This window comes from Atractosteus spatula, chromosome 4 (genome assembly GCF_055471065.1).
Source record: "Atractosteus spatula isolate fAtrSpa1 chromosome 4, fAtrSpa1.hap1, whole genome shotgun sequence".
NCBI lineage: Eukaryota > Metazoa > Chordata > Actinopteri > Semionotiformes > Lepisosteidae > Atractosteus > Atractosteus spatula.
In genome coordinates this window covers 13,318,098-13,344,642 of record NC_142709.1, presented here as the reverse complement: position 1 = coordinate 13,344,642, position 26,545 = coordinate 13,318,098, and the positions used below count along the sequence as shown (strand labels likewise).

General features: G+C 37.7%; 1 protein-coding gene across 2 annotated transcripts in view; it reads left to right on the top strand.

Moving 5' to 3' along the window:
• Nucleotides 1-59: 59 nt before the first annotated feature.
• The window catches only part of sytl5 (synaptotagmin-like 5), a 68,928-nt gene continuing 42,442 nt past the window's right edge, over nt 60-26,545 (top strand). For both annotated transcript variants that reach the window (XM_088913441.1, XM_088913443.1), the window contains exon 1: nt 60-254. The gene's annotated coding sequence lies outside the window, so the exon portion shown is untranslated. The remainder of the gene's footprint in view (nt 255-26,545) is intronic.

The following is a 26,545-nucleotide window of genomic DNA, read 5'->3' as shown; positions in this document are numbered from 1 at the left end:
TAATCCAGATGTTGAGAGGGATTCTTCTGTTGAAAAAGCCCGAGACCCGCCTCCTTGAAGCAGAAAGGTCTACGGCTCGCTGCTGGTACTGTACAGCGATAGGTCTTCTTAACAACAGACTGGATACTAACATCAGGATATGCGAAACGCAGGAAGGACGGAAAGCTAACTGCCCCGGTCATTTACTACTATTTGAATAAAATAAAACGGGCCAATCTGCTCAGCACTTCTGGAAGAGTTTCATGACAGCGGAGGTAAGAAACAATATACGTATAAAAAAGAAAAAAAAACAGGCAATATTTTTGTTCGCATTTCCGACCAACCGAATTGCTCCTGTCCAGGACTACCTTTTCTGAAGGCAGCGTAAAGATACTGTACAAACTGACAAACCAGGTGTAATTAAAACTCTTGCTAATGTGCGGTCACCTTTTCAAACTCCAAAGTTTATTTGTAAGTGGTCGACGTTTGACTTGTGTTTCTAAATCGTCAATCGCTTAACGTCAGATGGTATCGTTTTTACGCACAGTGTGTGGCAGAAAGCACGTTACGATAAAGCCAAGCAGTCCCAGTCTCCTTTCACAACAGGAGAATCTTGTGCTGTCTGTCTAGTTTTAAAGCTGTTGTTTTTAGGCGAATGTGCTCCTGTCTATTACGTACTGCTTACCGGTGCAATGCAGTACGATCTACAGCAGTTTCGCTTGGATTAGATTTTTTATTCATCGTCTGTATCCACACAGTAGTTAGTTATTTATGTTTCAGATGTTAAATGTGATGCATGTTTTTAAAGCTGAAAAGCACTACGATAACCCTGTAACAAAAAGTTATCAGTTTTAGTAGCTTTTGTGTTGCAGAGTCTAATGCAGAAAACTGTAGGCTCCACGAAATTCTCCTGCCTCTGGCTTTTCGAATTTCCCTCTGTAATGACTTCGTCCCATTGAGGACCCACTATTCCTGTTTTTCAGGCGCTAAAAGTTGACATGTAAATATTGACCCGCCTGTGTGTTATACTGGTAAATCGCATCCCTGCATCTTTCTTACTGTAGTGAATGTGTCACCACACGATGTACAGTATGTGAGTAGTACTGCATTCATTCATTTCGTTGTTTGTGAAGCTACAGTATATATGAATTTACATATTACCATATAAACCACCATATTGGTCACTATTGATCAAATTAAATGTAGCCAAACGTAACAATGTTTCTTTTTTCGTATTTGTCTGCGATTGTGACAATAATGCGCGCTTCAGTATTTATTTCTTTTTAAACATGTGAATAAAATAAATTGATACATTAAGTGCCAACGCTCATAGTTTCCAAGGGAGACGTTAATGTGATCTGTTCCAGTGTAGCACAGTTTAACGCTATATTTTATAGCGGCTTTTAATCACGGCTTGGAGTTCGTGAGCTGTCCTGTGCAGAAGTGACAAATGATTCAATGCAGCCTTGGAGGATATTTGTCAACTAATAGTTTAGGACAGGCGTGAGAGATGTAACAAAGATAGTCCAGTGTCTTAGTTGTTGCGAGTTAACGGGAAAAGGCATCGTGGTGGACAACTGTCAGAATGTATTATTAATGTGAGCAAGGAACTGCTTGTCTTCACCAGCGCGGATGAAGTTATATTTTAGGACAAAATAGTTTAAAATCACACGAATTTATACTGCCGCGAAGTTCTTCTTTTCTTCGAAGTATTTTCCTTTGATAGGAATCGGCGTTTTCTTCTGTTTGAGCACAAATAAATTTGGATAATTTTATGTCTTTTTCTTGGAGGAGTTATTTGGAAAGTAACAGGTTTTTTTTTTAAATGTCAAATCTGAAATGCTAAGGTTACATCTTTACATTTTTTTATTTTTTAGGTGGTAAAAGTAACATTAAATATGATTTTGTTGCTGTTGTTTCAGCTGATGCATTGGAGTCCGTCTCTAACAAAAATGCACATTTTAACATTTCATCGAGGATTTTTATCATCTTTTTTGGCCAGGCATATTTGCTGCTTACTGTTTCTGTTGGATTGCAAGTTGTTGTCGTATTATTGACATTGCCTGTGCGTTGACGCTGCTGTATAAAGTCACCATTTAAATGGCTGAATCTACCCCCAAGGGATTAAGCCTGCTGTGATTGAGATATTTCCTCGGGAGCTCAAAAGCTTACCAGTTTACCCTTTAAAATTCCTGAGGCGTGTAAAGTACGTGGCCACATAGTTTATATCGCAGGGCGCTCAATGTAATTCACTTCTCCCCGTGCGTTGTGACACACAGTATACAGTAGTTTGATTAAGGTTTGAAGAAAAAGAAATGAGGAAAGTGAAGGTTTGGGAGGAACAGTGTAAGGTGATGCTTTTGGTTATTTTTTTAAATGTTTGGGACAGTTTAAATTTAAGAACATGATAACAGACTATAATTTAAATCATGTGCTGTTAACCTGTAATGACTCACCTGCAGCATGTGTTCAGTAGTCATCCAACCATCCAGTTCCTGGGTGACCGCTGAGATTGGATGAAATGTACCACAGTGAGCATGGTCAGCCTTGTGTAAAGTGAGATAAAGCAGCCTACAGAGAACTTGAAATGCAGTGTGCCAAAGTGGCACTTGATCTCCTGGAGTTTACAGTGTCTTGCAAAAGTACTCACCCCCTTCCAGTGATGTCCTATGGCCTTTTCTGACCACTTTGTCCAATTCATTGTCATTGGGGAACCCAATCCTATCCCACCAAGCAAAGGTGACAGGGAGGGATACAGCCTGACGGAGGCTTCACTAAGGAGGTGGGCAAGGAGGAAGCTGGTTAGGGAAGCCATCCAGGGCCGGAGTTGGGTGTACGTAGGCCCTAGGCGCTTTCACTCCAAAATGTTCAAAAAGAAGGGTAAACGCCAATTGAATTACGTCGATTGACGTGACACACTTTAAACTATTCCAATGCTAAACCGCATGATTGATGGAGCGAGTCGAGCCACCGGCCTTTTCGATACTTCTAGTTTCTAGAACAGCCGCTAGATAGCGTATGAGTATTGATTTGGAGCACCCAGAGTCGATCGCAAGCATGTTGTTTCAGCTCGTTCTTCGTTATTCACTAGTGTTTCCCTCCTTTGTATGCCTTAAAAATTTCATAGGCCATAAGCACTGTGCCTACAGTCCCTGATGGGAAATCCAGCACTGAAGCCATCGTGAGGCCAACAGTGCCAGTGTTAGAGCTTCAGAGTCCAATGACTGAGGCTGGAGAAAATAATCCAAGACTCAACAATATCCATAAAGCTGTCTCGTGTGACAGAGTCGGAAAACCATCTGTAACCCCTCGTGAAGATTGCAGCAAAGCATTAAAATGGTTGCAAATGGTTTTGTGGTCAGACAAGACAAAATTGGAAACCTATTGGTTCTAAGTGCTAAGTGTTAAGTCTGTTTCAAATCCAACACAGTACATTACACAGTCAACACCTTCTGTACACACACATTTTTTTATCATTTAACAAACTGGGACATCATTTCAAGGAATGACTACTTTTAATCATTTTACAACGCACTCAATGTATAATTTCTGTGAAGAAGACTTTTTTAATCATTTCAGATTAAATAGTACTTTATTTATTCAGCAGTTATTTAAAAGGTGCAACCTGAATGACAAATATGGCAGTGGGCTATATAGGATTGTTCTTGTCCTTCTCAGCCATGCTTTAAAAACAATCATTCCTCTTCCCACAAAAATAACTTTATTTAGCATATTGAGATATTTCTAGAATTGCCTGGAGTGTATCAATTATCATTAATCGATAAATGTTGTACACGTTTTAGGCACTGCACATTTAGCTTTGGTTTTGCCACACATCAGGCTTGAAATCACATACAGATCAATCAAGAGCTCTTATAAAATCAAGGTTTTGCTTTGGAATCAGTGGGTGCTGAACTGCGAATGCAGTGTAAGTGCTGCAGAGGAGGAATTCATTTTTTAGAAAATGTTGGCAAGAATGACTCAAAGAGATAATGGATTAACAATCACAGCAAATTACATAGCTTTTCCATGCCCTGAAAGATAGGCTAATCTCTGCTCTGGTACTCTGCTTGTCGTTTCCGCTCTCATTTGGTATTCAGAACAGCTTGGGCATCACTTATTCAGCTTTGAGAAGAACAGCCTCCCCAGAAAGTACCAAAATTAAAACACTTCAGCCTGATCATAAAAATTCAATTTCGTAATCAAGAGCTGCTGTTCCTTTATGTGTGGTTGGTACTTGTTTGTTTATAGGAACTTGATGACGTCACCATTCAAAAAGTGGGTTTGGGGTTAAATCGCAAATATTGTTCAATTTCAAGCAGGGATTTTTCATTGCAGAAAGTTGCAATAGGCTTTATCGAAATTAAATCTGTTCTAAGTATAGTGTTAGGATAGTAGGACCTGCTGTGCATTTGATATTTCATCAGAGTATGTGATTTTTTTCTGTTCTGACCTAAGGAATAAGAGATCATGAGATGGGATTATATCAACTGTGTGAAAAATGGTATACACCCGATAACAAAGCAGGAGAAGTGAATGAAATTTGCATTGAATCATAATAGTGAGCATTCGCCGCAACAGCACAAATGCTCATAGAGCTACTGTATGTGTGCAATGGCCTTTAGACCTGCAACATGGCCAGATCTAAAAGAGCATTTTATAACTGTGCTAATAAATCGAGTTGATGTTAATGTTTCTTTATTACCACATTAATTTCACGTAGATCAATTAAATTGATGGCTTGTGTTGTACTTTTGATCTACCACACCACATATCAATTTGTCAAGAAGAACTGGACCGGAATATTTTATTTAGCATAAGACCTACTGTATTAATTCACTCAGCTTTACATGTTCATGGTTATTGTAACTGCCATCTGTTTACTATTTTTTCTTACAGTATCAATTAAAAAAAGAAGAGATGTACAGTAAGAGACCTTGTACTTGAGACTTAGAGGGTATATTCCATAAAAATGCCTGGATCTGGTACAAATCAGAAGATCAAAAATACACTTAATTATGATTATTATTATGAACTACAGTAGGAGCAATACTGCTAACATTTTGCCACATTCCCTCCTGTGTTTCTTCAATGGAATATTTTCATAATCTTTGACTTTTCTAATACATTGAAAACAAACCTAATAACCTAAACAGACAAAAGCTGCCTTTTGCCTGTTTGGTTTTGTGGCAAATTAATCCAAACACAAAATATAGGATTTTGACAAAGACAAAAACTTTTTCTTGATTGCTGTATTGTGTATTACAGCGGCATGTTGGGCGTCCTTTATAACAGGAATGAAAACTTAAATAATTTAGGTTTTCTATTGAAAATGGAAACACTGTAAAATTAAAGAGACATGGGCAGGATGCAGTAAAATATAAGGAAGTGCATTGCTTTACAGATATATAATTTATTTAAAGTATTATCTGCAGAGAGAGTGTTATTCCTGGATCTTTATCAGGTCGATTTGCATGCTGTAGACCAGGAAGGACTAACCCTGTTCCCAGATAGCCACATTCCGACAGATCTTATACGTCATGCTTATTTACATGATCAATTTGTCAAGGCATGGAACACGTGCATTATGGGCAGGGTAGTACTTACCTTCTCTGTTTTGGACAGGTATGGTCCAGCTGAGGCCCTTGAGAGCTGCAGGGTATTGGTGTTTCTTTTTTATTGATCTCTGAACTGCTTAACTGAACAAATCACCTCATTACATGCTCAAAACAGTATTGTTTAAACGTGTTTAGAAACTGCTGATTTAAATATGTCAGATAAAACCTGCTGGATTGTGACTCTCCAGGGTCTACTGTAGGTAGCCATCCCTGCTGTAGATGAATACTGACACTACCCATTGACATATTTTTACCTTTTTGTAATACTTTCCCTTTGTCATACAGTACCTTTCTTTACAAATTCCTACCTATCTTTTTCTTTACGAATCCCAAACTACTCCTTGAAATGAATGCTCATTTGAGTCTCTGTTTCAAAGCTTTATACTATTATACATTTGAAACATCACATCACTTTTAATAACCACTTATCCTGTTTGGGGTCACATGGCCCAGAGCCTATCCCAGGAAGCATTGGGCACAAGGTGACATACTGTACACCCTGGACGGGATGCCAGTCCATTGCAGGACACTCACAGACACCAGGGTCAGTTTTCCCAGAAGCCATTTATCCTATCATCCTGTCTTTGGACTGTGGGAAGAAACCACAGCACCTGGCAGAAACCCACGCAAACCCAATGAGAACATGAGAACAAACTCCTCACCGACAGCATCTCAGAAATTGAACCCAGGACCGCTGCACTGCTAACCACTGTGCCGCTGTTCCACCCACAATTGAAATATTGATTGTTCATTTCTGTTTGATGACCACACAGATAAATGGTTTACATAAACAAGTGCATTGTGTAGATGTCTTCTTGAAGTTGCACACATGGAAGGATGCATACATGATTAATCTGAGAGATGAAAGAGATGGAACAAAGGAACAGGGGGACTTTCCTTTCCCATCCTTGTTTTCAGGTGTAGTTTCAATGTCACAGAAATTGTCTATTAAGAGATCCACAACATGGTTAAACCTGATGTGTGAGATATGAAAGTACTGTGTAAATACTTCAACTGTAAGGCATGTGGCTAGGTGAAGGGCGAAGGACAGGCCCTCCCCCATGTGTACAAAGCTAAAAGTGGCAGAAATATTAATAACAGGCAGAGTACTGAGGAGGGTGGGAGGATGTGAAATTCCTAATGCAAGATGCCAAGACGCTCTGAAAATAAATCTGCCTTTTATAATGGGTTCATTGCACACATTAATTAAAGGTAACAGGTCAGAAGCAGTTTCCAAACACTTAATCATTAACATGGTCAGAATCGGTAAAAAACCTACTATTTAGAATATTAGATGGTCTCAGACTCTCTCTGTATGCTCCGCAGGACTATTCAGATTATCACAGCAGTAACAGTAATTCACTGGATACCCGTATGCAGAAAAATCTGCGGTGATTTGCAGCAGGAAATAGAAACTATTATTGTCGTCCAGATGCAGTACTGGCATTTTCATGGTCTGTTAAGTTTATAAAGGTCACCAAGTAAGCAGAATACATAGAATGTCAGTATTGATTACTACTAATATTTCAGTTTCAGTTGCTAATATGCTCATACGTTCTACTCTCTTTTAGGTCATCTTATCTGATCCTATGTAGGCAAGCTTTGTGTGTGTACAAAAATTGTCTCTCCGTTTTGTCTCATCCCATGGTTTTCTATATGTGTACCATTTAATGTAATCAAATACCCTAAGGCCTTCTTTTCAGAGATGAGAGAGCAGGACTTCTTTAAAGTGTGTGATTATCAAACAGTGTGTGCATTTTATTTGGGAGAGAGAATTAAAAAAAAACAGATATAAATGAGTATATTTGCCCTCCTGCTGGGGGAACGGTCTTGTGTGATTTCGGAGCAGAAACAATGAAACAGTTGAGAATTAGTGGAATGATAGTCAAGTATTGAACACCATGTGTGGTTAAATGGAACAGACATTCTTTTATTAGAAAGAAGAAAACCCAGTCGATAGAAGCAGTGTAGTACAGTAACTGCTGTAAGAGCTTTGAGGTGAATGTGATGGTCACGGATTAATTGGGATGTAATTGCATTCCAATTAGATTTTATTCATAATGTTGTTGATTCATCACTAGCTTTGTTCTGTCATTCTTGATATTATTGGATTCCATTAGGAAGAACGATTGTTTTCTGTATGGGATTTTTTTGCAGTCGTTTTCTCATCATCTGCAAAGACTTTTCTTTACATTCTCAAGAGAAATGAGGAGACGAGTCTCTTCCTGGTTCCATTTGTATTTCTCTCAATTTCATTTTGCACGAAAGATATATCAGGCATCATTTTTGTACTGGTAATCTCCACATCCATGACTTAAAGGAATATCTGTCACCTCTGCCAGGAGGCTGACACCAGTGCAGCACAGCAAATTTTATTTTCCGTTCCACTGATTCATGAATTTCCCACTGGCTGAACACCACGTACAGTCAGTTGGCTTGGTGCTTAATTGTGCCACAAATCGTGCTCTGTCCCTGCAGTTCTCTACAATTAAAATGATGAATGTAACACACCTTTGCCCCACTCCACTTAGTCACTTCCTGTTGGTATTACATGAAGGTGGTATAACACACTGTTAAGAAACAGAACAGAGATCAAACCATATCTGCACATTACAGTGAGAAATTAATCTGAAAAACAATTTTGAAAATTATGAGGAGGTTACCACACAAGGAAAATGACGGCAAATACATTCTTCTTTTTCTGTGGAAGGGAGTGTGCTCTCTGACCAGAGTCAACACAAAAATTAATTAATAAGAAATGAGCAGTTCTTACTAGCAATTATTATTCATAATAAAATGTTTTTTTGTTTGCTTAGCAGATGCACTTGTCCTGGACACCTTCCAATGTTAAAACAGTAGCAAGCAATGTACTGTAATTAGAGATTTTAGTTTTCCCCATTTCCACTGGCAGTCCCCTACTGTTTCTCAGGCTGATTATGATACTGCAGTATTGCTCTGGATGTGTGTGAGATGGAATGTGGAGTTTTAGATCCTCATAATTGGATTTCAGACAAATAGCTTTGATTGAAATAAGTATTACATTAAATACCACTTGCATAAAACTGGAGTGATCTGTATTGTTCAACAGGGTGTCCTCTGGAGAATGTGATGATCATGGGATAATTACTGTAGCTCTCAGTAATATTTTTTTGTATTTGGGAATAATGTCGCTCATACACGGTATGGCCAATATGTGCCGCTATAGAGTATAAGAAAGCCTAATTTAAAATGGCTACCAAAATTTGTAGTTCAACTATTTGTATTTAATGTTAACATTTCTATAATTGCAGGGAGATATATCTGCTGGCATGAGATTGTTTCGCCCCACTCCTGCAAACAATATATATTGGAGTCTGTGTGGCTTTGCCAAGGAAGCTCTTATAGATCTCCAGGGCTTCAGGCTCCTCATCCATCCACACACGTCATGCTTGAATTTGAAAAGGCGATGTTAACCTAGGTTGTTTCCATTCCAAATGCATTTAGAAATGCTAGAAATAAGCCTCCTCAGTACATTTGGGTTAGGAGTCATGAAAAACTAAAAATGAAACATTTAATTGTAAAGCATTAATTGTGACTGCTAAAATTCTGCTTTGTAAGGAAATTGAAACACTGCTCCATTTCTAAAGATTGTCTTTCGTGTGTAATTGGACTTTGGTGTACTTTTTTTTTTGTATTTGTATTTGTATTCACTGATCTCTTTTGCTTTTAACAAAAGTAATTTTAATGAAAAATATCATCACCTAATAAGAAAATGAGTATAGGATTACTTATTGGGAACTGAAGTATAAGAAGCTTTGGCTCACTCAGCTTAGCTTGTGAATCGACCACCAGGCCACAGAACGAGGAGGCCTGTACCCCAAGCAGAGTCGGGAGCTGAATCGAAGTTCAGGAGAGGTGACAATAGCCACGTCTTTCACGCTGGCTGTTCTGAATCATCCTGCCCAAAGGCACGTCTCAAAGCTGTATAGATCAAATACCAATCCCTCTTCATCTCACAGTTCACCTCGCACATTCCTCCACCACCTTTGCAGCTCCCACTCAGATGACTCCTCAGCTTTAGGGGGTCCCAGCCGAGCAGTCCAGTGGGTCGAGCCAAATCTTTCTGTGACTGAACATTTACTATACATCCTCAAAATCGTCTGGATGTCATTTTTCCTCGTGAACCAAGGCTTAGCCAAGGCAGAAAGATGAATGAAAGGAAGAGAGAGGGGCTCGTTACGATATTTAAGGCCTTTTGGGAAGAGATGTTGGAAAATTGAGAGTTAGGATAATAAAGGTAAAGAAGAAACTAAAAACTCTGTTCACCTGTATTCAATTTATCAGCTCACTTCTAACAGACGTAATATTTTCTGTGTATATTTCACATGTATTTATATTTAATGTTTCTGGTGCTCTGTGTGAGAACCAGAAACATTCTGTTCAAACGTCTTACCAGCTGTTATTTTCAAAACTTAAATGTGTACAGCAGTTTCCAGTGTTAGCAAAAGTTTTCGACTTTCACATTTTGTTTACCAAAATGTATGTAAGACCATAAAAAGTGTTTCTCTTGAGAGTTAAACTTTAGATTGGATAAACAATCGGTGAGAAATGAAACTTTGCCCTCACTTGAGAAAAGGTAATTCTGCTTGGCGTAATATCCTATCAAGGCATTCTTTCATCAAATAAAAGTGCTTATGAAAGAACATTGGGATTCGCATTCTGAAGCAAATGACAGCTTTTCATATTTCCAACTTTTTTACATTTAAAAATGATTTTATGATTACATAGTTTTATTATTTGCACTGGCAGCATAGAACTGTGTAAAAGTGATGCAAACATTTGCTGTGGCATAGAGTTTTATCTCATTCAACGATCAGAAGATCTGACGTATAGCCAATTCCTGCTGCAATCTGCAGCTTTTGATATTTTCTTTTTTTTAAATGAATGTGTCTCAAACACATCTGGTAACACAAGAAATTGAAAGATAAATCATTTTCAGATAATAGGTTTTGTACATGGCAGTTTTCAAAGGGGCTCGATAGTGGCATTTTCTGCTACGTGTCCATGTCAACTCATACTCACTGAAATGTGACTGCTGTATGAGCAGACGTCTTCCAGTCTCATGGGAAATCTATCCAGGAGATTTCCTGTTTATCAACAGGGATTATACACAGGCGTACTCATGAGAGATAGACTCATCAGTGTTGGCAAGATTTTCAGATACAATGATTCTTGTCAAATGTATTTCATGAAAATGACTTATGTTGTTGAAGTTGACATTATTTACATCTTCTAGGTACTGTGAAGCCAGAAAGGAGGCAAACAAAAAGTTAGGAAATAAAAGTGGAGAAATTACATCAAGTGATTTTATGTTAAAACTGTACAATGCTAGAACAAAACTAGTTAAACTAGTGAGGCCTCAATTTACAATTTTTCCCTACAATGAAGTGTGCATATTTATTCCCCATTTTTTTAAAAAGAATATTTTTTTGCTATAATGAACAAAATCCCTTCATTGATGAGCATTCTACTGTAGGTGGAAAAATAGACTTCAGTGTCTTGCATAGAGCCAAACATCCTACATTATACACTATGTTTGTACTCTGAATTTTACTACAACAAATCATTATTCTTTAACAATTATTCTTTAACTATTTGCATTCTAAATGAAGGTTTTATTAAAGAAAACTGTTACATGCATTTCTTGTTTAATAAGTTGTTTATTACTTAGATATCATAACTAATGTACAATGTAAATATCATTTAACTTATGGAAAGGGGTCTGTTAGGTTAACTAGGCTTTAATGGTCAGTAATTAACATAAAAATTAATATTGCTGTCATTATAATGCTTTTGTAATGCTTTTGTGATTTTTCTGTGATTTTTGGAAAGATTTACATATAATGTTATGAGAACTGATTTGCGATTAACAGATGCTTTTGAACAGTTTCGTGGGAACAAATTACCATCCTTAATCAAGGGATGCCTGTATTGTTGACCTTTTTGGTCAGCACTCTATAGAAAACATATTGCTGATCTTAAAATATTCCAGGCAGGAGCATCCAGGGTTTAAGGGAATGTTCTACACTGACATGTTGAAGGAATTGAACCTTTTTAGTCTTGAACAGAGAAGACTATGACTGGACCTGATACAAAGGCAGTTGTATCAGATCAACCCGGTGGATTTCTTCAGAATAAATAGTGAAACAAGAATGTGAACTATGAGGAAGTGTGTTTTGAAATGAGGATTGACACCTTGGCCTCTTTTAAACAAACTGCTGGATGAGCTCTTGGGATCAGATAGCTATTAAGTAGAAATTGGGCTAGAAGAACCAAATGTACTCTTGTTTCTATCCTTCGTACAGTATGTTATGTTAATATTTTTAAGGTCAATTTTCATGTGTTTTTATATGCAGGCATACAGTATAACATACTTTTGAAAGATGATTAAACATTTGAAATTAATTCTGCTTTCAGAGTATACTGTAACACTCTTCTTTTAATGGGGCTTGCACTTAGCTGAACAGAGTAATTGGTGTAGATGGGTCACTGTGCATACATTAGCTTTTCACATGCAGGACTAAAAAGAAAATAGCATAAAGGCCTCAGAAAATGTTATCAAAGAAAGTACATCACTGGTGAAACAAAAATTAGAGTGAATGACAGATATCTATACTGAGAGTGTCTAGAGTAGATAGTGTATAACTAACCCTTAACTTTAACTGCCAGAAGGCTTTCATCAGTTAAAGCCAACAGGCCTGCTCTGTAATTAATAACTCGGAAACTCTTACTTTTCCCAGAGCACTGCCTTCAGAATGATGCTTTCCCTGGTCAGTGCTAGATTATACTTAAAATCAGAAACACATTGAAATATGGCGGATTATTTCAATTTAGAATCAACTTAAAAGGAAGAAGTGGTCAGTAGTTGAACAAAATGAAGGATACAAAATGTCCCAGTAAAAGCATGTTCTAAAATTCAGGAGATGTTAGCATCGTGTATAACTTAAAGTATTAAATATCTAAAAATGGTTGAATTTCCTGACATCATCTCTTCAGTTTCAGTACTGACTGTGTGGGGCTAACCTGCAGTAATTCAACATTTAATGTTCTATTTAAATGAAGTGCTCTCCTTTAAATGAAACGTATGTACAGTATGCATGTTTTAAATCTATATTAAACATAAGTTTAATATATACTGTAAGTTTACAATATTCACACAACAGTTTAATTTAATCACATTTAGTCACAACACAGCATAAAGAATATTATGAAAGAAAGGTAAAATTGAAGGTTCTGGTGCTGTAAAACCTTAGTATGTTCACTGTTTCAATCAATAAATTATATGTATTTGTGATGCTTAAATGACATTAAGTAATATAACAACCTTTTATTTATTACATAATTAGACATATTTATAGTGTATATGTATTATATTATAGAATGAGGAGGTTATTAAACTGCATATCCAAATCAAATAAGGACACCATTTTGCTATGCAAGCAAATTATAGATAAAAACATCCATAATACATGGCAATGATTTCTTTTATTCTCCAGGAAAGCTACATAGTAATGACAAGGTGGCAAGTTTGGACAGGACAGACATGTATTTCTAATAAATAACACAACTGAACAGCGCACAATGGTACAATAAAGCAGTCACACTGTGCAAAAATATTTAAAGGTCTGTGAGTTCCAGAGCTCTACCTTCTACAAATAAAGACAATCCATAATTCTATCTTTATAATCTAGAAACCAAGAACAGAAAACACGCATCCTCATAAATAAAAATAGATTCTAACCTGGACTACATCTCCTCTCTAAATAGGTGTTCACAAGGAACAGGAACTAATTTCCTAATTCTAACCATCCATCAGTAACCCCCCAGGAGAGACATTTTTTTTGACTGAGGACAATATAGGAAATTACAATTTTCAAATAAATAAGACAGCAATCTCCCTTAAATAATAAGGTCTGGTACTCCTTCAGCATTCATATTACCTGGACAGAATCTGGCTTTGCGTCTTATTGGAAGGTGACACTGTGTTAATACACCAAAGCAATACTCATTGCTTCAAACCTTCAGAATAAGGTCACTTTTGCTGGGAACTGCGGCAGCCGTATCACCCTGCAACTCACAACTGGCAGCCCACTAAAGCTAAGCAGGTGTGAGCCTGGTCAGTACCTGGATGGGAGACCTCCTGGGAAAAACTAAGGTTGCTGCTGGAAGTGGTGTTAGTGGGGCCAGCAGGGGGTGCTCACCCTGCAGTCTATGTGGGTCCTAATGCCCAAGTATAGTGATGGGGACACTATACTGTAAAAACAGGTGCTGTCCTTTGGAGTAAAACCGAGGCCTGGACTCTCTGTGGTCATTAAAAATCCCAGGGTGTCTCTCAAAAAGAGTAGGGGTGTAACCCTGGTGTCCTGACCAAATTTCCCATTGGCCCTTACTAATCATGGCCTCCTAATAATCCCCATCTATGAATTGGCTTCATTACTCTGCTCTCCTCCCCACTAATAGCTGATGTGTGGTGAGTGTTCTGGTGCACTATGGCTGCACATTGGTGGTGGTGGAGGGGAGTCCCCATTACCTGTAAAGTGCTTTGAGTGGAGTGTCCAGAAAAGTGCTATATAAGTGTTAGCAATTATTATTATTAACTGTAAAACATTGCTAACTTTGACCCATCAATCACCCAAGCTTCAGTAATATGTTTATATATGGATATGGACTATGTCAACAGTGCAATCATGCAATCATGAAAAGAACAAAGTCTGAATAAAATGATAATAAAGACTCCAGCTCGAGCTCTTCTTTACTGTGTATAGTGACCTTCTACAGACAAGCTCAAGCACCTGACAGAATGGTCATTGTAATGCCTGACTAGACCTACTGTATGTGTGTTGCCTGTCACTTCTCTGGCCATGATTGGATTAGCTGAGATGTCTGTGTGTTAGAAGAATCCATGAACATAGACCAGTGCAATCTCCTCGTCTTGCTTCTAAGCACATCCAAACTTGTCTTTACTGGGGAAGTAGAAGTGAGTAGTGGTTAGGGCTTTTTACTGAAAGGCTGGATGTTCAAGACCCAGCAAAAGAACTGATGCTCTTCACTTGGATTAATTCAGTAAAATAACCAGCTACTGTTTATTATATATTTGGATACATGCATGTTATGTAGGCTAATGGTTAAAATTTTTATTATTTATTAATTTGGCAATTTACAGTACATTACATAGATGTCATAATAATGCCCCATATTTTTCTCATATAAACTTCTAATTCAGAATTTTTATATATCCGATATCTAATCTTAAAATCCAAGCAGAAATGATTAGGCTCTTGTGAGATTTTAGCTCATCTTGGCTTAGATATACCACTGTGAAAGGGTTCTTATCTGAAGTCCCAAAAACAAAGCAGTTTGAAGCTGCTTACCCTCACCTGCTTGTGACTATTACTCTTTACTAAAGAATTTTTAAAGAGCCCTGAGATATTTCAGGAATCAGAAACATGTAAGAGCAGAATGTGAAATCCCACTGAACAGAACACTTTGCACTGATGTTGAATATGTGATCTAGAGCTGCTGAATGTGAAATGGTTATATTTTCATCAAGACGTGCCCCACTGAGATCTGTGCTTAGCTGTAAAACAGCCCATGCCATTACACACAAATAAGTTGGAAAATTATATGTCATAAAGACCATTCTATGAATTTCTAAAAGACGATTCCATGTTTCAAACCATGTGTGAATGTAAAACAACACTGAACACTCTTTTGCCTCCAGCTCAGTAATAGAATACAGAGGACAGGATAGGCAAGTGTAGTGCTGTGTCTGATTTTACACATGGCTCACGTCACTGACAAGGCTGTGCACTCAGATCAGAGGTGTCATGGCTCACATCTTGATTGCAGGGGTAACATGCAAAAATGCCCTTTATCAGCATGGGCTGACTGCGCTTATGGAAAGCTAAATTCTCAGTTATTTGTGGTTTTCTCCATTTCACATCATTGACATTTTTCTGTGTGAAGAGTTTACATGCTTGCTCCCGTGGGTCCTCTTTACTGAGCTCAATGTTTCTCGTAAGCAGATACTGTGTGTTAATGAAACTCCCGTTAGACTGCAAAAAAAGATACAATGCTTGACTCAGCTGTGTAGCAATCAGTGTCAGTGCCAAGAAAAAGAAAATCCAGTTAACAGAGAAGAGTAGAAGGCTCACGCCATAGAGGACAATAAATTATACTTTATCAATAAGGTGCACTCCATGATTGATGAGTAGAAATGAACACAAAGGCACAATAAACCCTTAGTTCAACAGAATAATAGTGGGGAAGGAGTGTCTGTTATTGCCAAATATCTGTTAAATCACGAATGATGTTTTTGCAACCCCAAAACACAATTACTGCATAGGAGGAATATATATAGTAATACTGTATATACATGCTTTCTGTGTCTTTTGACTTATTTTTTCACTAATGCAATCAATAATTGTTTTACAATTATGTGAAAATTGTCCCTTTTTATCATAACACTTTTAATCATACACTTTTAATTTCATGTGTCGTAAATAGACTGTATAAAATTCACTAAAGCATCCGAAACACAAACAGCCCCCATCCTAAGCAAATAACATACCCCTACAGGGCATCGTTGGAATTCCTGAATATTAACACTATGTGCTATAGTATTTATTTTAACTGTGTTTTATTGTTTTTCCAGTTATTCCAGGGAAAGTCTGTATTCTGATTTTACCGACAGATTTACCCTTTGGTAGAGTTTGTCTGCTAATTCTGACGTCTCTTCCAAGCGTCATTTTTAAAAGTCCATAAACAGCTGTTGAACGTCACAGCTTTGTGTGATTGCTTTTGTAAGAAATGTGCACATGCCAATGATTACATGTCTGGAATACAGTATACTGTATATTTACATATTTTGTAATACATACTGTATTAGTGTTGCACTGTAGTGCAGAGGTTAGCATTGTTGCTTCACTGCGCTGTGGCCCTGAGTTTAATTCCAGGGGTGCTATCTGTTTGGGTGTTCTGTGTTCTCCCCATCTTCACATGGGTTTCTTCCTGATTAATTGGCTTCTGGGGAAACTGGCCCTGGTGTGAGTGTGCCTGTGTTTGTGTTTGTGTGTGCTCCGTGATGGACTGGTGTCCCATCCAGGATGTACTCTCCCTTGCGCATACTGCTTGCTGGAATAGTCGCCGGGGCCCCCCTGCAACCCTGAACTGGATAAAGTGGTTAGAAAGTGAATGAATGGACAATACATATTATATACTTACGGTTTTGCCTATACTCCAATTTGTCCACTTTTGAGACTTGAATATTTTTAATGAAGAGAAAAATATTTACTTGAGATGTGTCCTTGGCAACCACTACTGGCAGTATGCCCAGTGAAATTCAGTTTTTTGTCTCCTCTGTTACTAATGAAGGATAATGCTGCCATACATATGTTTTGTTTGAGTTTCCAGAGCTTCTGTAAATAGATTTAGGTTTTCTGTATGTACAGTCAGATTGAGCTGTTGTATTTTCCAAACAGGTCAGGGAGTGCATTGGGCAAACTGGCTCTTAGTCTTTTCATTATGTGAGCACCTGTTCTTGGGACGGACGTAATCAAGTCGCTCAGAAACATGCTCATCCGTCCATGTGCCTAAGCCACCCCCACCCAGACACCCCCCCGGAAAAGACAGACCCAGGGTGCACACCGTAGCACTGCTGTGGATTGTGCATCTGAGGTACTGTACCTTCACAACCCTGTTAGATCAAAAGTCATTCTTCGTTCTTCTAAAATGTAGCCAATGCATGAAGATCTGCTCACTTTGTCTTTCCATGGTTTCAGCACTGTTTGCCAAACTTTGTCTCAGAGTTATCAGGGGTGGTTAAAGTGTGAAAATATTTCAGCAATTTTTTATAAACAGAACATATAAAAAATTGTTCTTTAAATACATTTTATCCTTTTGAAAAGATTGAATTACAATCTTGGGCTACAATCTCCGTCTGCTACAGCGGACCTGGAAATTCCCTGTATAATGATGTATAAAACATGTAGAATTAAGAAAAACACCATCAGTGTCTGGGGTATACAATAGGAAGGAGGACAGTCCATTTTCTCTGGAAGCTGACCAGACATCTGTGCAGGTCACCACTAATTTGTCTTGGAGTATCAAACTGAGTGTTGCTGAACTAGAGGCAAAAAACACCATTCTCAGCTTTCATTAATGTAATAATCATAACAAGGAGGCTTTCTTTGTGCCTGAAGTGTTTCAGATTACATACTGTAGTATTCACTAATATTTTATTAGTGTTGTTTCATTCCTTTTAGTTATTTCTTTAGTGCTGAGAGGTATGTTGCAATTGTACAAACTGAGAAAGCCTACATGGAATCAAAGATAACAGTAATATACAGTGACTCTCATATTGGTTCTTTTTAAAATATATTTCGTCCATCGCATTTATTGGATGCTTTTTCCTTTTATATGGGCTATTTTTTGTTTTTAAGCTTTCAGTCACATGTCTCATCTTGAATGTTGGTAAGTGTCCTTAACATTTAAGACCTCTTCCTTCCAGTGAATGAATTGACTTTAGATTCTCAGTGAACTACTTCTTTGTGCAGCAAATGAAATTTTGCCTTAAGGCAGCAGCTGGAATTTAACATCACTGTAAATTTTAAGCATGTTGGTCATTAGTAAATTACCGGGAGTGTGAGAAATGCTTTTTCTTTTATAGTTTTATTTGTGAGTCTTACATTAAATGTAATGGTGAGATCGGTTTCTATTAAAAAGGCTTTTGAAGGCCTTTTTGATTTGCTTTTGTAGTGAAATACTTCAATTTCAGACATCCAAGAGACTAAACTTTGTTTGAGAAAACTTATCATTTTTGCTGATCATAAATATTAAGCAGCGTTGTTGCCTCTGACATGGGGAGTTGATAGGGCTTATCTGACAGAATAGGAAGGGGTTACATTGGAAACAAATTGCACACTGCCTTGTCTTGAATGTTGTTAAGTGATTGAAAAAGCTAACATGGTTGAAATTTGTCCACAAAATGTTAAGGAAGGACCTAATAATTAGAATATGTGGAACCTGGGATTCTCACTCAGCTTGGAATCCTTGAAATCAGTCTTAAAATGGATTTACATTGTACATTGTATTAAATGTATAAGAGTCCTATCACAGGCAGGCAGGAATGACAGGTATTCATACAACCTGGGATCACTAAAAATACAGTACGTATACTCTCCCTAAAGTGCAGGCTAAAATCTTCTAGGATTTATGTTATCTTGGTTTGCAGAATCCTGCTCAGTTAGTCCCTGTTCTTTCTTTTGCCTGAGGGGGAGAGAGTGCAATGTGATAGATTTTGCAGCACTCAAGCAAAGTGCTCTCTGAATCCCTGAAGAGCACTCTATACGAACATACATCAGCAGTGCCTTGCAAACTGCTACTGACAGACAGAGATTCCTAATTAGATTGAACTCTCTTATTACCACAACCCTTCCTAAGGTTTGTCTTCATATGTGACATTTTAATTGTTTAGATGAGGTGTTCAACAGCTAATGCAAGTAAATATCAATATTTTAGAAGTGTTACCCTGACATTGTAACAAATATACTGTACTTGCATCTTGTAAGATGCAAGGCATATGGCTAAGACATATTCTTATTGAGTCTCTGGATCTTATTTTGATAGCTGTTTTATTGATTCATTGATTAATGTGGTGTTGTGATTCAGTTGTGATGTTATCATTTTTTACAAACAATTCTTTCTACTACAGCTTTTCAAATACTGTATGTTGTGTCATTGTGTCATTTTGTGATGAATGGACTCAGTAAGTATAATGAATGGTCTTTTATTTTTCATTTATCTCACAAATGCCTGACTGATCACCTGATATTTGATTGATTTTGATATGAGTTTGGTTTCCATTTTGGTAGGGGATTTTGTCATGTTAGAACATGTTAATTGACTTAGTTGTCTTTACCAAATAAAATGATTGCTGAAAAGACCATTCATCAACACCTTCTAGGAAATGTTTAAGGGAAGTTAATTCAGAGAGTACTCAGAAGTCCTGTATTTCAGCACAATTTGTCAACTGAATATTCAAAATAATGATTAGTAATATACTCTTTTCTCATTCAGAAAAGTTATTTCTATATGAAAGATGCAGACAACAAATAAGTACTGAACCAGGTTTAACACGAAACATTATGTACAAATAAACTGCAAATATGCATTAAACAGGTAACACTAATCGTAAAACTGCTCCTGTGAAATGTATTTTTTTTCACAATGTCTGCTGAAATTTTGACCACATACAAACTATAAGTAAACGGTCCCCTAAGGCTAAAACTTTGCTGGGCGATAAAAAGAATTTCAGAAACTCAGAAAGACCAGGTGAGGTCTAGTTTTTCTGATAAAAATAAGGAATCTGTGTACCCAAGTTAGTTGACCATCCTTGTACCTTTTTTTTTGTTTTGACTGCAATGAATCAAAATCCATTTACTTGTATATCATTCAGTAGATAAAATGGCAGAAATTTCTCAATAATTCGCATCACATGAGCATATGTTTTTAAGGTCATAGCTCATCCCAACATAAAAGTAATTTAGTCTTAATTCATGTTATTGCCCATGTTTGCATCAGAAGACTGCAACAGTCCTCTTTAGCTAAAATAACACTATGATAAAATATCATTAAAATAAGTCACAATTGAGAAGTTCTTGCCAATGGTTTGTCCGATAACATGCAGATTTGACATGCTAACAGAAAATCGTGAAGAAAACAAAGACACAGTACTTCCATTGTGCTTTGGGACACAGACATAAAATTCAAAGCATGCCAATGTGCTGCACAGTCAATTGAAAGCCTTTGGAATGGCCCGTTGCTGTACGTCATAAATAAAGTCTCAAGCTATTAAGACAAGTAAATGAGACAGTTTAAGAGCCGGGGGGAAAGCTTAGTCTCCAGAGGCCACAAGTCTGTAAGTCACAGGGCCTATGGGGAGATGTCAGCAAAAAAGGTGCTTTTGTTCTTTTAATTTGTCCTAAAGGGATAATTAGGCACTGTGAGGAAAGGCTGAACAATCACAAACCTTAGTACCTGAAGTCAACTGATTGTGTTCACAGCACAATGAGACTGCCTTTTCCCTAAGTGGCTCATTCTTGTATAGAACATTGCAATTTAAATCAGTGTCTAGAATTTTTTCATTTGTAGTAAACAAATGATATGAGGAGTTCCGCAATATTTGTTTCTATTTGAAGAACTGGTGACCATGATACATCATTATATTGTACATCACTACATAAATTCTCAAGCAGTTAAAATGTATCCAGGCTCTACCTGCTGTAACAGTCCATTTTATACTGTACAGTATCTACATTCTACTGTGTATCTACTGTATCTACAGTAGCAGCATACATTAACCTCTAAATGTAATCATACCTTGGAAGGACTGAAAGTAAAAGCTAAATAAGTAAACATTTTTTTTACAACAGAAATAGAAAGACATACTGTACTGTATGTACAGTACATATTTGCTAAATTAAAAAAAGTGTCTCCCTCATTAAGTGAGATGAGAAGTGGTTGTAAGGAAATATAAGAGGAGTTTTTGGAGAGTCTCGCCCTAGAGAGGTGAGTTCATGTGGAAAATTAATTTCATGCTTTCTGTAAATGGTAGAAATCAATCTGTTCTGCTTTAAGCTTGTCCCATATCCCCTGGTCCTGCTGTACTTGTTATAAAAGAGGGACAGACGCATTCCAAAGTATATCAGGATATTTTCTCCAAAAAATCTGTAAAAATCTTTTTTTCCCTTTCTAAGAAACTCAGATTTGTTCACAAATAGACATTTCAGCAGGATTATGACCCAAATCTACGGCCAGGCTTCCGGATCTACATATGTTGTTATAATTTAACTGGGTTCTGTCCTTATACAGTATTAGTCTGCGACCGCACTGCTACTCAACCTTGTAGTGTGTTACAGTTGAGTGCAGTGGAAGATCCTCTCTGGGTCAATTCTCTTTGGCCAGTCTTGCTCCTTTCCTGTCTTCTCTGTAGTGACATGGAAACTACTGATACTACAACACCATGAACCTCTCTTCTCTCGATTGTCCACTCTCCTTAGGCTGCTCAGACCACTCACTCCTAGTGAAATTCTCGACCTTCTTCTACTAACCATAAGTCTCACTAGGTAGATGGATTTTCCCTTAAGGCTCAAACACGTCTCTCTCTACCTGAGCGGACACAGTCAGATGTCTCACCGCAAGATGTCTGTCTTTCACTCAGACAGCCCCGTTCACTCTTAAAGCTCAGACTGTCTGTCACACTGATCAGTCCCCTCCAGGATTGTCCGAGAGCCGAGAGCCGAGAGCCGAGAGCCAGTATATTACTGACACCTGCCAGTAAGTAACTGGCTCGCCCAGTGACTCACACTGGGTCTAACTCCCCCTGAGATCTGATACTGGCTGACACATCTGCTAGCAAGGGTCCGACTCCTCTGAGTCAACCTGGACGTTTTACTCACTAAACCTTCCAGATGGAGTCGGGCTTCACACAAGTGTGTACGGTATGCGTTTTATTAATGCATTTCTTCATGTACCTGGAGTGTCTCTAACCTCCCTCTGCTGTTCTTGACCCCTTAACTGACACTCCACATCCAGCTGCCCTCTTACACAGGATCAACAAAGTATCAGTTGCTGGGGTGTGAATAAACAGCATTATCCATTTAGAAAAAAAATGTTCAACTGTTTTGTTTATGCCATATCCGTTAATGGTAACATTACAATTTGTGTGTTTTAATGTATGTATGTAACAAATATTGAAGGCTGATTTGATTTTTTTTCCTAAAATCAGTATTCAGTTGCATTGTATTAATACATTTGCAGCCAATTGTATACAATATGAATAGTCCCCTTCTGGAGTCAATTATAAGCAATGTGAAAGTCTGTTTTTTAATTCTTTATCAGTGAATCACCATTTCCTCCCTGCCAGATATGCCAGTCAAAATAAGCAGTGGATTTCACATGCTTGATTACACTCACCATTTAGGTTCTGTGACTGAAGGCAACGATAAATCAATCAATCAAAATCTTTAATTAAATCTTTAATTAGTCATCAGACTAATTCCAGGTTTTAAAATCAGTTTTACAAATTTTTCATTTTACCGTTGCATGGCAACCACTGGATAATGGCCAGGCCTACTCTGTTGAGGAAGGACAATCACAATTTATTTGTTTGTTCATGATTAGCTGACTGTCCAGACCCCAGGTGTGTGGTAAACCATTGAGCATCTTCACTGTAACAGATCTGATTATGGTAGTGCATGCTTCATTCTCTGTATTTTCTGTTACAGACACCGTGAAGTAACTTTCAGCCTCAGGTTAGCTCTTTAAAGCACAAGGAAAGTTTTTTTGACAGATTTAAAGACTGATATTTGCTTGGTGTTGTTTGTTTCCTAGTATTTTTTCTGGAGATTCAATGTGGATAAAATTCTCCTCATGCCTGCAACAGCAGTTGTCCCAGTGAGGCAAAGAAACATTATTTTTCAGGGCTCTTCAACAGACTGTCACACAGTGAAGGAAATGAAGAATGTTAGCCGTGACAACTGCTTTTGAACTATGATGGTACATGTACATGTGATTTACTCCCTTTTATGCCTTTGGTTTCCCTTCTTCTCACAGTATCATTACTAGGTGTCTTTCAATGAATTTTAAAAAAGGAACCTTTTGCAAACTTTTTCTAAAGTGAAACAAAGATTAATTGGAATAGAGTATCAATATGCTTATATCCATATACTGTATATGCAGTATACAAAGTGTACATACAAAGAATACATCTGTATACAGTATGTTTTTGTATATGGCAGGGAATTCCAGTCCTCATTCTGGAGGACAACACACCTGCTCATTTTCATTGCAACTGAGCTTAATTACCTGACTGAAACCTTAATTGAACTAATAAGTTCCCTGACTGGAGTACAGTATTTGCAACTTTCTTTCTACTCAGAAGTTTGAGATGTTATTTTACCAATTGAAAGGCAATAGTTAAAAGTGTCACGAAACAGTTCTTTCCAGGCCCTATGCAGACGACACGATCCGGAATTGTGAAGAAACACTAGGGAAAAAGTCATGCAGGAGAGGGCCCATGTCCAAGGGGTGCAGGTGTCCAGGAAGAGTGAATCCGGGGTGAACAATCCATAAGTAAATCCAAACGGGTAATCCAAGACAGAAGGTAGTGTCCAAAGCCAAGGGGATCCATCCAGGGAATAAAACCATGAACCAGGGGAATCAGGAACCGAAGGTTAAAAGCATAACGGAGCCAGACGCAGCAGGACCCCAGGTTCTCACGAAGCGGGATTCAATGAGGAACCAGGAGTGAGGTCTGTGTCTGGCTTTTAAGGGGGAGAGGGAATAGGGAACAGGTGCAGGTAATGGGAGAAAACAAGGAAGGGCTGGAGCGCCCTTAAGAGGAGGGGTTTGCGATCGTGACGAAAAGTCACCATCTGACATGTTTAAGAACTGAAAATAGACAGTACAAATTAATCCTACTATTAATTAAGGGTGCAGATAGCATGAGGAAAAAAATGAGCAGAATTTTAAATTTTCCAAAATCCTCAAATCTTACCCTTTTTCAAAGAACATGAAAATTATATTAGCAAAATGGCTTATTTAATAAAAATTAAAAGAAGTCCCTCTTTGTGATATTTTTTTAACAGAAAGGGTAATAGGAAAAATCTCCAGCATGACTTACATTAATAATTAGATTCATTCACAATTTACATACATTTAATTAACTACAGTGGCTTTACAGTATCATGGGCTACTGCCAGACTATATAAATATTATTTGTTATTGACCCCTTTGTCTGACGGAGCACTTAATTCTTAGTGTGTCCGGCTACTTCTCCCTCAGCATGAACATAGCAATGTCTAGTTTTTCAGTTACAAAATAAGTGATACAAAGTGAGTTATTTCATTCAGTCAGACACAAATCGGTCACTGCTGAACTGTAGGTTCACTTTAGAAGTATCTACAGTACCAGGAAATATTTCTAATGCTGTTCTGTTTCCAGTTACCTTGGGAGTGGGTCAACGTAAATACAGCTAAAGGTAATGTGTTTCACGTTACATTAAAAGGGCTTCTGTCTTGACATGAGTTATAGAAACAGGTTTTAACTTATCTCACTAAAAAGATATAATGAGAAACAGCACCAGAATGATTTACATTTGTTGTATAAGTATGAGGGTACAATGGTGGTGCAGTGGTTAGCACTGCTGCCTTGCAGTGCTTTTTGGCATAGGCTCAATTCTGGACCTGGGATGCTATCTACATTGAGGTTGTAGAGTACCTTCTCCCACAGCCCAGAGAGATACAGTACTGGTAGGTTAATTGGATTCTGTGAAAAGTAGCCCTGGAGTGAGTACAGTATGTGAATGTCTGGGTTTTGTCTCTCTGTACTCTGTGATGGATTAGTATCCCATCTGGGGTGTATCCTGTTTAATGTCTGTTGCTTGCAGGGATAGGCTATGGCTCCCCACAACCCTGAACTGGATGACGTGGTTAGTAAATGGATGGATGTATAATTCTGATCGGGGTTTTAACTAATACGACTAGATTTTAACAAGGCAGTCAATAATCAAACCTCAATGAAGTAAAAAAAAACCCACAAGACAATAGTACCAAGTGTAGTGTTTATTAAAGTTAATACCATTTCAGTTCAAATGAGAACAATGCTTTCTTTAAAACCACAAAAAACAGTGCTCACATCCAAAGCACAGAAAATGGCATTATGATATTTTTTCAGTATGTTTAGATGAGAAAAAAGAATTCAGAGAAATTCAGAACAGATTGCTAACTACTGGCCCAGACACCACACACTTTTTTTCCACAAAGATTGGAACTACTGTACATGTTGAATGAAACTACCGTACAGTATGCTGCAGGATCTGCATAATAAACTCACACAGAGCTGTTTTATTGCAAATTAGATAATTATATAATTACCACTTTGGAAAAATGATTCTTAATTATAATTGTCTTATTTAGTTTTCCAATATGCTATGACCTCCTTTCCTAAGATTTTCCTGTGGGCACACTGCCTGCTCAATAGTAATTATATCACTGTATATTGGCAGGTTGTAACATTTTGCCCATAGGGAAAAGGGGGCAAATTGTGACATATTTCCAAAAGGTACAGTATGTATGTATATTCGAACAGCTTTTAAGAACAAATTGATGTTTGCAGTGTTGTTTGTTTTTATACTACAAAATGTTTTTCTTCTGTGACTTGGAATCACCAGTCACTCTGCTGTTTATATTTTGCCAGCTTAAATCTGCTGAAAGGGGATGTGAGGACAGTGTAGACTTCCTACAACATGCATGTCTGAGCCTTGTGCCCTTTTTCTCCCTCCCAGGAGATTTAGCTTTAACTGGCGCTTGAGCTCAGTTGTCGCCAACAGCCCAAGTTCACATTTACCCGGAAATTCGGAGTGGTCAGTTGCACTGGAGACAGAGGAAATCCTGTTTGACTCAACCCCACCCATGTGATGTTTGGCTAATTCTGGGGAATAAAAAAATTAAGAAATATTACAACCAAGACAAAGCTATTTGGCCCATCTAACTCCTGCACCAGCATCAATCCCATTTATCTGGTATCATGTAAACGTGAGCAGCTGTGTCTGAGCTGTAGGTCTTATTTCATGCTTATTTCATTCATATTACTGGTTGGAACACTCTGCAACCTTTGAACTATTTTTTATTTTCTAGTTTCATATTTTTTTCCATTACTTAAAATTCAGATATCCCGAAATATTTTTGCATTTCACAATTTTCGAATGTACGCTGTGCATACCAACATTTATGAAGTGTAAATATAACTGTGAATTAATGCGCTGTCCATTTTGAAATTAAGATCGAAGACTAGAAACCTGCGTCCATGGCTATAAAATGTCATTCTGCCTAAGGTCTGCTATAACTGGT